We start from the raw sequence: 13,099 nt of genomic DNA on the forward strand, positions 1-13,099 counted from the left end.
CGCGCTCTTATCCCATGTACTTCTCGCGTAGGTGACTTCTACTGCCTTCCAAAGATACACAAAACCAACACACCAGGTATCAGGCAATAGGACCCTGTGTGAGAACCTCTCTGGCTATGTCAAAGGCATCTTAAACCCATTGTACATGGAACCCCCAGCTTCTGTTGCGACACTACAGATTTCTTACAGAAACTCAGCACCCACGGACCAGTCGAACCGGAAACACTCCTCATCCCAATGGACGTGTAAGCACTCTATATCAGAATGTTCGACGATGACAGCATTGCATCAACAGTCTCACTACTCAATACTCCAACTCATCCTCCAATTCATCCACTTTATCCTCAACCACAACGTTTTCACGTTTGACAACCAATTCTTCATCCAGATACACGGAACAGCCATGGGACCAAATATGCACCCCAATATGCCAATATTTTCATGCACAGATTCAAGCAGGACCTTTTCTGCACAGGACCTCCAACCAACACTATACACCACGTATACTGATGACATTTTCTTCCTCTGGACCCATGACGAGGAATCACTGAGACAACTACACAGTGATATCAACAAGTTTCCTCCCACCATCAGACTTACCATGGACTGCTCTTTAGTATCTGTCTCATTCTTGGATACATGCATCGCCATCAAGGTAGGGTACCTCATCTTCTCACTCTTCCGCAAATCCATGGATAACCTCATGATGCTACACTTATCTCGCTTCCACTCTAAACACATTAAATCAGCCTTCCCCTATGGACAAACCCTATACATACACAGGATCTGTTCAGATGAAGAAGAACATGATGGACACCTAAAGGTGCTCAAGGATGTCCTCATAAGAACAGAATATGATGCTCAAATCATTGACCCACTGTTCTGACATGCCACAACGGGAAACCATAATGACCTCCGCTGGAAACACAGATGGGTTGCAACCAATATGGTACCCTTTGTTGTCCAATACTTCCCGGGAGCCAAAAAACTACGCAATGTTCTTCGCAGCCTGCAACATGCTATCAATAATGAAAAGCACCCTGCCTGACTTTACCCACGCCTCCACTTCTCGCCTTTAAACAACCGCCAAACCTTAAACAGATCATTGATTGCAGCAAACTGCCCAGCTTTCAGGACAACATCGATCACAACACTGTGCAACCTTGTCATGGCAGCTGCTGCAAGACATGTCAGAGTGTTGACACGAATACCACCAATACACGTGGGGATGCCTCCCACCATGTACGCATCAGATACTCATGTGACTTGGCCAATATTGTCGATCTCACGTGCTGGCAAGAATGCCCTGAAGTATGGTACATTGGCAAGACCAAACCAATGCTAGGATAATGGATGAATAGACACGGCATAACAATCACCAGGCAAGGGTGTTCTCTCCCAATCGGGGAATACTTCATTGGTCCAGGACATTTGGTCTTGGATCTCTGGGTGACCATTCTCCTAGGCAGACTTTGGGATAAGCCACAATGCAAAGTGGCTGAGCAGAAGCTGATAGCCAAATTCGGTACCCATGAGGATGGCCTCAACCGGGACCCTGGGTTCATGTTACACTACAGGTGACCACACTGCACTACACACTTTTTCTCTTTCTCTCACATACACACACACACACTCCTACATACTCACAAACTAACACAGACCCCCACTCCTATACACACACATACACCCACACACATCCTCTCACATCCTTATACCCCATCACACTCACACACGTACTTTACCAAGCTTACACACACTCAATATTTTTCCTGCATGCACACACATATAAGTTTATAGGGTGAATCAGTATTTGCAGAATTATAGTTTATTTTGCTCAAGAAATGTATAACCTACAATCAAGCCATGTAAGATTCTGTAAATCCCACTTTAGAAACAGAACCAATCTGAATCAAGATTGGGACACAGACAGACTTCAACCTCACACCTTTAGTACATTGTCTGAGCTGAGATGACACCTTTTGTTAGAAAACCTGAAGTTGAGAATGTGACTTAAAAGGAGTTCTGGGATTTACATATTAACGAACTGAAACCCACAAAGGCATTCTAAAAAATAAAAGACTTAATCAAAGTTTTTTTTATTACTTTAGCCGCATGACGCTGTAACCTTTTTCTATAATTTGTGTCTTATGGTCCTACTCCACAACCACCTGATGAAGGTGCAGCACTCTGAAAGCTAGCCATGTTGGACCATAACCTTGTGTGATTTTTAACCTTGTCCAGCCCAGTCCAATACTGGCTCCACCAAATCATGAGTATACAGATTAACCGCGCTGTACAAAGGGCAGATTAAATTGAAGGTTTTGTGTTAGTTAATTGTATTTAAAGGATCCTAGGATCATTAATTGGTCGACGCCACTAAAATAGACATATGCGGTCAATCTTGGGGCAGGAGGCTTGTTGTGCATTAATTGACAGCAGTGCATCAAAACGCTGAGTGTCGGAAGGTGGGAGGGACAGGGGCTTGCTGGGTCTGTATTGTCTGCACTTTTGTGTGTAACAGTATTGTCTCACGTACAAATGTCTTTGTCACTGTCTTATATGTGCAACTGGGATTTGAGGTTTGTCCTCATCTCCCTGTAAACTGGTTGAACGGTAGGGTTTGGGGCCTGGCTTTGCTGCTCCTCTCCCTTGTAAAATTGCTGTTGTATACAGCTGTAAATGTAAACTGTGTTTTGTAATTGTTTAATAAAATAAAAAATAAAAAAAACACTCTGAGTCGAGAAAAGTTGATGAAAAGTGCTGTCAGTTTGAGTGTGTTCCTCACTTCTAGGAGTCCGTGCGTCAATTGTTTGCAATCACTTTCTCTCCGTGTTCCTCGTCCTACATTAACAGGTGGTAGTATCCGTACCTCTGAGCCAGAGGGTCCGTGTTAAAGTCCCACCCATTCCAGAGGCGCTGTCTAAACGGCCTGACGAGAAAACAGTTTTATTTTAACCCACATCATCCGCGCACGCCGCCAACCGTCCCTCTGTGACGTCACCACGCCCCAACGGAGCAGCGGTTGCGCGCGCGCGCGGCGGGGGCCGCTGTCAAGAAAACGGGAGCGCGCGCGGGGGGCGCGGCGGTGCCGCCATCAGGAAAGCGGGAGCCCGCCGCCAACCGTCCCTCTGTGACGTCACCACGCCCCAGCGGAGCAGCGGCAGCGGCAGCACGCGCGGCGGGGGCCGCTGTCAAGAAAACGGGAGCGCGCGCGCGCGGGGGTGCGGCGGTACCGCCATCAGGAAAGCGGGAGCGCGGAGCTGGGAACAGGTGAGAGCGCGGCCTGGGCCCGGGCTCTATCATTCCCTTCATTTCTTGCCCGCGAGCTGTGATCGTTACCTCTGCAGCCTCCTCCGTCTGGAACTACCGCGACCTGACAGACTGGTGCTGCGTCACAGAAACTAACTGTCACCAGTGCCCTAAGAGATCAGTACCCCCCACTAGGGTAGGCCTACTAATCCAACCTCGACCATTCATATCCTCCTCATTGGGTAAATGGCCCCACTGTTACCTTTCTCTGCATGTGATACTCCACATTTCCTCTTCCATTCAGAGTGACATGCACCCTCTGCCCTATCCCTTTCTTTACCTTTCCCCTGGGATCACGTCAGGCTGCAGCTCCACTGGGGTGAGATTCCTACCTGTTGTTCCTCTTATTGGGATGATTTGATATCCCTCCATGTCCTCTCCCCTCACCCTTACCCTGTAGTGAGAAGCCATACCCCCTTCTCCCATCTCCAACCTTTCTCCTTCCCTTATATGAGATGCCCATTCGTGTTGTTGCAATTAACTTTCCAGCCCCCAAAACCTTGGGATGACCTTATTTATAAACAATACATAATGTGTTACAGGACCATAATGTTGTTCTTGGATTGAGCAACTATCATGGACAACTATGATACTGGTTTTAAACATGGAAATATGATTATTACTCACATCCGTGTTTCAGTTCTGCTGTGTGCCATGTTTGTACACCAATTTAAAACAATAAGATCTTGTATTGGTATGGTGCTGTTTTATGCCTCAAGGTGTTTTGAATTACTTTTGAAGTGTAATCAATGTTTTGAGGCCGACTCACACAATGAGATTATAGATAGCCATTTAATCTATTCTGATCATGATCGGTGTTCTATCAAATCTGAGAATTCTGCTCAGTGATAACGCCTCTTCAAATGCAAGACCTAAATTTATATCATTTTTCAATTGTGACATCTTTCATGGTGCAGCACTCCCTTGGTGCTGTTCCCCCTGACAGTGCAGTACTTTCTCAGTGTTAAAAGTTAAAAATCTCACAACACCAGGTTATAGTCCAACAGGTTTCATTGGAAGCACACTAGCTTTCGGAGCGCTGCTCCTTCATCAGGTGGTTGTGGAGGGCACAATTGTACAACCACCTGATGAAGGAGCAGCACTCCGAAAGCTCGTGTGCTTCCAATTAAACCTGTTGGACTATAACCTGGTGTTGAGTGATTTTTAACTTTGTACACCCCAGTCCAACACCGGGATCTTCAAATCATTCTCAGTGTTGATATGTTTGCAAATTACACCAAAATTTGAGGTGTTGTGGACAGCAAAGAAGGTTACCTCCAGAGTACAACAGGATCTTGATCAGATCCCACCCAGACCCTCCCCTCACCCTATCCTCATAACCCAGCATTTACTATGGGTAATCCACCGAGCCTGCATATTCCTGGACACTATAGGGCAATTTAGCATTGCCAATCCATCTAACTTGCATATCTTTGGATTGTGGGAGGAAACCAGAGCATCTGGTAGAAACCCACACAGACACAGGGAGAACATGCAAACTTCACACAGTCATCCAAGGGTGGAATCAAATTCAGATCCCAGTTGCTGTGAGTACCATGTGTCACATTCTAGCCCATTCAATTAGCCTGTCTAAACCCTCTTGAAACCTCTTGCACCCTTACAACTTATGTTTCCATGCAGCTTGGTGTCATCCGCAAATTTGGAAACTTTGCAATTGGCCACCTCATGTAAATCATTTAAATATATTGTGAACAGTTATGGATCTAGTACTTAGCTTTGCAGTAACCCAGTAGTAATAGCCTGTCATCCTGACAATTATCCATTTATTCATAATCTCAGTTTTCTATTAATCTCAGTCCATACTGGTATATTCATCCCAATTCTGTGCATTCTATATTTACTAACCTCTTGTGTGGGACCTTATCAAAAGTCTTCTGAAAATTCAAATACACCATGCCCACCAGTTCTCCTTTATCAATGCTGCAAGTAACATCCTGCAAAAATATCAACAAGTTTGTCAAACATGATTTCCCTTTGATAAATCCATGTTGACTGTGTTGAATTTTCCATTTTACAAATGTTCATTTATCGTATTCTTCATAATGGATTCTAACATTTTCCCTACTACAGCCAACAAGCTAACAAGTTTTCTGCTATCCCTTCTGTTCTCAATTTGGTTGTGATCGAATTGGCTGCCATTTTTTAAAATAGCAACACTGACTAAATTTCATGAGTACTTAATTGACTTAAAGCAGTTTGAGATGTACTGAAACTATAAGGGTGCCATAAAAATGGAAAATCGCACAACACCAGGTCATAGTCCAACAGGTTTATTTGGAAGTACTAACTTGCAGTCCGCTGCTCCTTCATCAAGTAGCTAGTGGGGCAGGATCATAAGAGACAGTATTTACAGCAAAGGATCACAATGTCATGAAATTAAAATGATATATTGAACAAATCTAGATTGCTGTTAAGTCTTTCATCTTTTAGAATGGATTGCAGGTTTTGGTTCATTAATATGTAAATCCCAGAGCTGCTTTTAAGTCACATTCTTCATGTCAACACTCATGCTGTGGTTGCCATGATAGGGTTGTACAGTGTTGTGTTCGATGTTGCCCTGAAGGCTGGGCAGTTTGCTGAGAACAATGGTCTGTTTCAGATTTGGCGGTCATTTAAAGATGAGAAGTGGAGGTGTAATGAATGTCTTGGCGAGGTCCTCATTCTAATCAATAGTGTGTTGCAGGCTGCGAAGAACATAGCAATATTTTATCGGTTCCTGGGTAATACTGGACAAAAAGGGTACCCTATCAGATGCATACCGTGTCTGTCTCCTGAGGAGGTCATTACAGTTTCTTACTGTGGCACGTTGGAACTGGCGATCGATGAGTTGAGCATCGTATCCTCTTATGAGGAAGTCCTTCAGCACCTTCAGGTGTCCGTAATGTTTCTCCTCATCTGAACAGATTACGTGTATGAGTAGGGCTTGTCTGTAGGGGATAGCTGTTTTATATTTAGGGTGGAACCTAGAAAAGTGTAACATGGTGAGGTTATCTGTGGCTTTGTGGTAGAGTGAGGTACAAAGGTGCCTGCGCAGTAGAGTGAGGTACTGAAGTGCAGCATCGTGAGGTACTAATTTCATGATGTTGCACTTCTCCAGCTTCCCCTAAACCTATTAAAACAGCCATCCCCTTTGGACAAGTCCTCCACACACGCAGGAGCTGCTCAGATGAGGAGGAATGTGACGGACATCTGAAGCGCACACCCTGCAGGCAGTCAATACATATAACATTTTATAAATTCCTATTTTGGAAATGGAACCAGTCTGACTCAAGATTGGGATACAGACAGACTCTAATCGCACATAACTAACACCTTGTCTGATGCCACCTCTTTTATAAAACTTGAAGTTATCTCGTGAATGTGATTTAAAAGAAGTTCTGGGATTTGCATATTAATGAACCAAAACCTGCAACCCATTCTAAAAGATGAAAGACTTAACAGCAATCTAGGTTTGTTCAATGTATCATTTTAATTGCATGACATTGTAATCTTTTGCTGGATATTCTGTCTTATGATCCTAGCTGAAAATGTGTTGCTGGAAAAGCGCAGCAGGTCAGACAGCATCCAGGGAACAGGAGAATCGACGTTTCGGGCATAAGCCCTTCTTCAGGAATGAGGAAAGTTTGTCCAGCAGGCTAAGATAAAAGGTAGGGAGGAGGGACTTGGGGGAGGGGCGTCGGATTTGTTGTGGTCTGGCGATGGAGGAGTCCAAAGACCTGCATATCCTTGGTGGAGTGGGAGGGGGAATTGAAATGTTGAGCCACAGGGTGGTTGGGTTGGTTGGTCCGGGTGTCCCAGAGGTGTTCTCTGAAACGCTCCGCAAGTAGCCGGCCCCACTAGTACCTGATGAAGAAGCAGTGCTCTGAAAGCTAGTACTTCCAAATAAACCTGCTGTTCTATGACTTGGTATTGTGTGATTTTTAACTTTGTTCACCCAGTCCAACACTGGCACCTCCACATTATAAAAATGTTCTAAGGTAAATTAGATGTTAATTTGCTGTAGCTGGTGAAACTTCTTTTGGATTGATACTTGGTCATAGATCCCTGGGGAATGAGGGTTATAAAATCATTTTTAACCCAATTAACATGGATTTCTAACCCAGACCCTACAATGTTATCAGTAGATTCACAGATATACCTTCAAATGTCAATTGGAAATTATCCATCAGTACTAGAGCTCATTCTCCTGAAATTGGATGGTGAGGAATTTATGGATTTGTGCTTAATTCAAAGGATTTTGCCAGTCTTTGCCACCAGAGTTATAGTGCTGATAAAGTTGTGATTCTCACCTCTGCGGCTGTGGAGAATGTGTAGCTATTGTATCCACAAACCCTATACAAATAAAGGCAAATGAGATTCTGATACAAACAATGTGACTGAATCATGAGTTTAGATTACAGCTTCTGAATCAGTCCTGGTTTTTGGTTATTGTTAGTAATGGAGACATATTTTATATGCCTCTGTTAAGGCTTTAATCGTTTCAAGTTAAAAATCTCACAACACCAGGTTATAGTTCAATAATTTGGAGATGCTGGTGTGGATTGGGGTGTACAAAGTTAAAAATCACACAACACCAGGTTATAGTCTAACAGGTTTAATTGGAAGCTTGTGGAGATTAAGATCATGCTCACAGAATTTATAGCTAAAGGAGTTCAGTGTCATGGAGATATGGTACAGTAAACAATCTTACATTAAAACGTTCATCTTTTATATTGGGATGTGCTGGTTTCTGTTCTTTGATATGTAAATCCCAGAACTTCTTTCAAGTTATATTCTCAAGATAGCTCAGCTTTTTAAACAATAGATGTGAAGTCTGTCTGTGTCCCAATGCTATGTCAGACGAGCAAGCACTCTGTTTGATTTTAGAGTTTTACATGGATTCATGCAGTTTTTGAGCAAAATAAGTGTAATTCTGCAAAAACAAACTGATCGTTTAAGTAACGGTTATGTGTAGGTTAATTAACTCTGAGACTATGTCTTTAATAAGTGTTTTAAATAGTTGACTATTGATTGTTGTGCTCTCTCCACATGTTTTCCAAGAAATAACCTGTAGTTTGTTGCAGGAAATGTGTGTCTTTAACTGAAGAAAAATCTTCATGGATTGTGCACTTCTGTTGCCAGACTTCAGGCATCAGATTATATACATTACACATTCCTAGAACATTTAGTAGGAATCTTTCTAGATTGTCAATCAAATGTAGGAGCTCTTGAGCAATGTAAAATGCCAGATTTACAATGTCTGCAACCTCTTCATTGAACTCATTCTTTATTTACTTTGTCAAATACATTTTATATTTAAATGCTTATAAACTTATGGTTTAATATTTAGAAATAACATTGTTGCATTATATAACTTTCCTAACCATATACAGCACGACGTAGTGAATATTACCAAAGGAGACATGCTGACACAACGTGGTATGTGGGGTTGAGAGTGTGGTGCAGGAAAAGCACAGCCAGTCAGGCAGCATCTGAGGAGCAGGAGAATCGACATTTTGGGCATAAACCTGATGAAGACCAGATGCTGGTCTTCAGCATCTGCAGTCCTCACTTTCTCCTAGTTGATTTCTCCACAACATGGTATGTCACACTGTGCATAGCTGACATACTCTACACCCCAATCGAATTAAAGTCATATTCTATAAATAAACAAAAAACTGCTGTTCGTCATAGATTTTGAATATCTATGAACTGAAGTGATTGAGCAGGGTGGATAGAAGTAGAGTATTTTTAGTAGCTGAGCAGTTTAGTGTGAAGACCATGAATATGCAGTTAACTAAGAGTTTGAGAGCAGAGCACAGGAGAAACATCTTTGGAAAGGGGATGTAAAGCTGTAGAACTCATTGGGCAGTGTGGTGGCTCAGTGGTTAGCACTGCTACCTCACAGCACCAGAGTCCCGGGTTCGATTCCACCCTTGGGCAACGGTGAAGACTCCACAAAGACATTCTCCCCGTGTTTGCATAGTTTCCTCTGGGTGCTCCGATTTCCTTCCACAGTCAAAAGATGTGCAGCTTAGGTGGATTGGCCATGTTAAATTACCCATAGTGTCCTGTGATGTGCAGACTAGGTGGACTAACAATAGAAAATACCGGGTTACATGGATAGTTGTGGGAGAGGGAGTTTGGGTAGAATGGAGGGTCGATGTGGGCTCATTGTGCTAATGTTCTGCTTTCATACTGTAAGGATTCTATGGTTTCCTGCATTAGTGATTAACGTAAAAATTCTGTCAACATTTCAGATTAGTATGGAGACATGGATTCAGGAAAATGGGTTGAATGGAACAAGGTGATCAATTGATTCATTCTTTACAATTTCCATGTCTTCCTGGTGAAGGATCTACTATCTTCAGGTCTCCATCATTGAATAACATATCAGGAGCTTGCAATGAGTCATGCAAAATATAAAATCTTGCCCTTCATCATAATCATCAAAGTTCATGGTCCACATTACAGACTGCATATAATTTGTTTACAGCCAAAAAACGATAGTGGCCTCAGCACTGATCTTCCTTGCTATTTTTGGTTACAGTTCCATCAACAACTTTCTGTGGTTTAGCCAAATTTTCAATTCAACCCAGAGGTTTGTCTCCCATTCTATTCCTTCCTACCTTCTTCTATGGGCATCAGAATGAAGCCTTGCTAAAATCTTAATGTATGACATCTACAGACAATGAGGCTCTGTTACTTCCCCCAAAGAAATCTACTTCACGTAGACCAGACCTGCAAACTGGAATTGCATGGACCTCTCCTTATTCTAAAATTCACAGCTTTATATCTTGTCAACTTCTGAATACTCTGTTCTCCATTAATAAAAACTTGGGTGGTTTCTTTAAAATAGACTGTTGAAAGGTCACTGTGGATGTTGGACTTCTTTTAACAAGGCTTCTTAAAAGTCACATGGCTGACAAGAGCTGCCTATTTAGCTGTGGACCTGTTTTGAATAATGTGACTGGCTGTGTTAGTTTTGGTATCTGGAACTATTTGAGGAACTAAAACCTGTAAGGAAGGACTGTCCAGCTGATATCTCCTGTTTTTAAAAAGAACACTGTCTCTTGTTGAGGTTAGAATGAACTCTATTTGTACTTCTGAAAAAGTGATTTAAAGAATCCAAGTCAAAAAAGTCTACAGCATATCTGTCTGCCAGGACTCCAGAGACAAATGTGTTTCAGGCCACAAGTGCCAGAAGTGTCAGAGTAATGGATTTCAGAACATTTTATATTAATTTTGTCGGTAAAAATGACACTAACTGCAAGAAAGATTTTTAAAGCTCATCTATTTAGAGGTTTTTCTTCTTTTTTTCCAGAAGTGTGTGTTTCCTTATGTATTTTAGATTTTTAAAGGAATAGCCATTCATATCTTTAAAATACTGACTGTGTATGTTAGGGGAAGCATAATAGAAACATCACTGGATGAGTAATCCAGAACTCCATGCTAGTGATCAGGGGACATGGGTTTGAATCTTACCACAAATGGTGAAATTTAAAATCAATAAAAATCTGGAATTTAAAAAAAAAGTTAACCCAATGGTCACCGTGTAGCCACGGGCAATTATGGTCACTAATGTCCATTAGCAAAGAAAATCCTTACATGGTTAGGCCGATATGTGATTCTAGACCAATAGCAATGTCGTTGACTCTTTACTGCCCTTTGGGCAATGCCCACATCTCATAAATGAATTTCAAATAGATTAACCACTCTTCATTAAAAAAAATGTTGTTTTGTTAATAAAACTGTTGTTAAAGAAACCTGGTTGGTGAGGTATTAATAGACCATCTCAGTAACATGGAAATATATTTTTAGTTTATGTTGTGATCTGTTGTGTAGGAGGTCTGGAGCTCCAGTGCACTTCCTCTAGCCTCCATGATAAGCTCATAAGAAATAGTACGAGGTTAGGTCTTTGATCCCATAAGCCTGCATCACCACTTAATAGTAGCATCCTGACTTAACTTGAATTTCCTACTTTCTTGTAATCCTTGTTTTCCTCATAGACCAAAAATCTAACCAGCTCAGTGTTGAATGTATTCAATAGCCCAACTTCCAGCTTAGAGAACTCCAAAAACTAGAGACCCTCTGAAGGAAGAGTTTCTTTCTCATGTCTTTGGAGTGTGATTCCATTTTTTGAAACTATGCCTTAGTGCTAGATCCCATGGGTAAAAAAAATTCCTTGTAACCTTAGACACAGTTCCTGTTTTTGTTAGTGTAAAGTTAATGGAGAGGATGTGCGATTTACAAATTTCTATATAAGGAATGAACAAAATACTGTAAACACCCTGACTCAATGAACTTTTGTAGATTCATGGAGTCATAGAGATGTACAGCATGAAACAGACCCTTCAGTCCAACTCATCCATGCCGACCAGATACCCCAACCCAATGTAGTCCCACTGACCAGCACCCAGCCCATATCCCTCCAAACCCTTCCTATTTATATACCCATCCAGTTGCCTTTTAAATGTTGCAATTGTACTAGCCTCCACCACTTCTTCTGGCAGTGCATTCCACACATGCACCACACTCTGCATGAAAGAGTTGTTCCTTTAGGTCTCTTTTATATCTTTCCCCTCTCACCCTAAACCTATGCCCCCTAGTTCTGGACTCCCCCACCCCAGGGAAAAGACCTTGTCTATTTATCCCATCCATGACCTTCATAATTTTGTAAACCTCTAGAAGGACACCCCTTAACCTCCGAAGCTCCATGGAAAACAGCCCCAGCCTATTCAACCTCTTCCCTATAGCTCAAATCCTCCAACCCTGGCAATATCCTTCTGATAGGAAGGAGACCAGAATTGCACGCAATATTTCCAAAATTGTCCAAATCAATGTTCTGCACAGCTGCAACATGATCTCCCAACTCCTGTACTCAATACTCTGACCAATAAAGGAAAGCATACCAAACACCACCTTCACTATCCTATCTATCTGCGACTCTACTTTCAAGGAGCTTTGAGTCTACACTCCAAGGTCTCTTTGATCAGTTACACTCGCTAGGACCTTACCATTAAGTGGTTAAGCCCTGCTAAGATTTGCTTTCCCAAAATGCAGCACCTTGCATTTATCTAAATTAAACTCCATCTGTCACTCCTCAGCGCATTGGCCCATTCGATCAAGATCCCCTTGTAACCATGGTAACCTGGATATCTGGTCGGCATGGACGAGTTGGACCGAAGGGTCTGTTGTGTGCTGTACATCTCCACTACACCTCCAATTTTGGTGTCATCTGCAAAGTTACTAACTATACCTCTCGTGCTCACATCCAAATCATTTATATAAATGACGAAAAGTCATGGACCCAGCACCGATCCTTGTAGCACTCAACTGGTCACAGGCCTCCAATCTGAAAAACAACTCTCCACCACCACCCTCTGTCTTCTACCTTTCAGCCAGTTCTGTATCCAAATGGCTAGTTCTCCCTGTATTCCATGAGATCTAACCTTGCTAACCAGTCAAAATGAGGTTATTTGGTCATTCAACTGATTTGCTAAGTATGGAACCTTGCTATGCACAGATTTGGACAGATAGGACCGCTGATGCAACAAATACCAATTTTTCAGGATTTTAGAACATGCAGAATGACCAGGTATTATCGCAAAATTGGAGGTAAAAACAATGACTGCAGATGCTGGAAACCAGATTCTGGATTAGTGGTGCTGGAAGAGCACACAGTTCAGGCAGCATCCAAGGAGCAGCAAAATTGACGTTTCGGGCAAAAGCACTTCATCAGGAATAAAGGCAGAGAGCCTGAAGCGTGGAGAGATAAGCTAGAGGAGGG

At 42.3% G+C, this 13,099-nt stretch overlaps 1 protein-coding gene across 4 annotated transcripts in view; it reads left to right on the top strand.

Moving 5' to 3' along the window:
- Positions 1-3,079: 3,079 nt before the first annotated feature.
- The window catches only part of rnf141 (ring finger protein 141), a 41,234-nt gene continuing 31,214 nt past the window's right edge, over positions 3,080-13,099 (top strand). For 2 of the 4 annotated variants that reach the window (XM_043705692.1, XM_043705691.1), the window contains exon 1: positions 3,080-3,270. The gene's annotated coding sequence lies outside the window, so the exon portion shown is untranslated. Of the gene's footprint in view, positions 3,271-9,591; positions 9,617-13,099 lie in introns of those variants that run through there. The other 2 variants (XM_043705690.1, XM_043705689.1) reach the window with 2 other exon arrangements.

The sequence above is a fragment of the Chiloscyllium plagiosum genome, chromosome 16, assembly GCF_004010195.1.
Source record: "Chiloscyllium plagiosum isolate BGI_BamShark_2017 chromosome 16, ASM401019v2, whole genome shotgun sequence".
NCBI lineage: Eukaryota > Metazoa > Chordata > Chondrichthyes > Orectolobiformes > Hemiscylliidae > Chiloscyllium > Chiloscyllium plagiosum.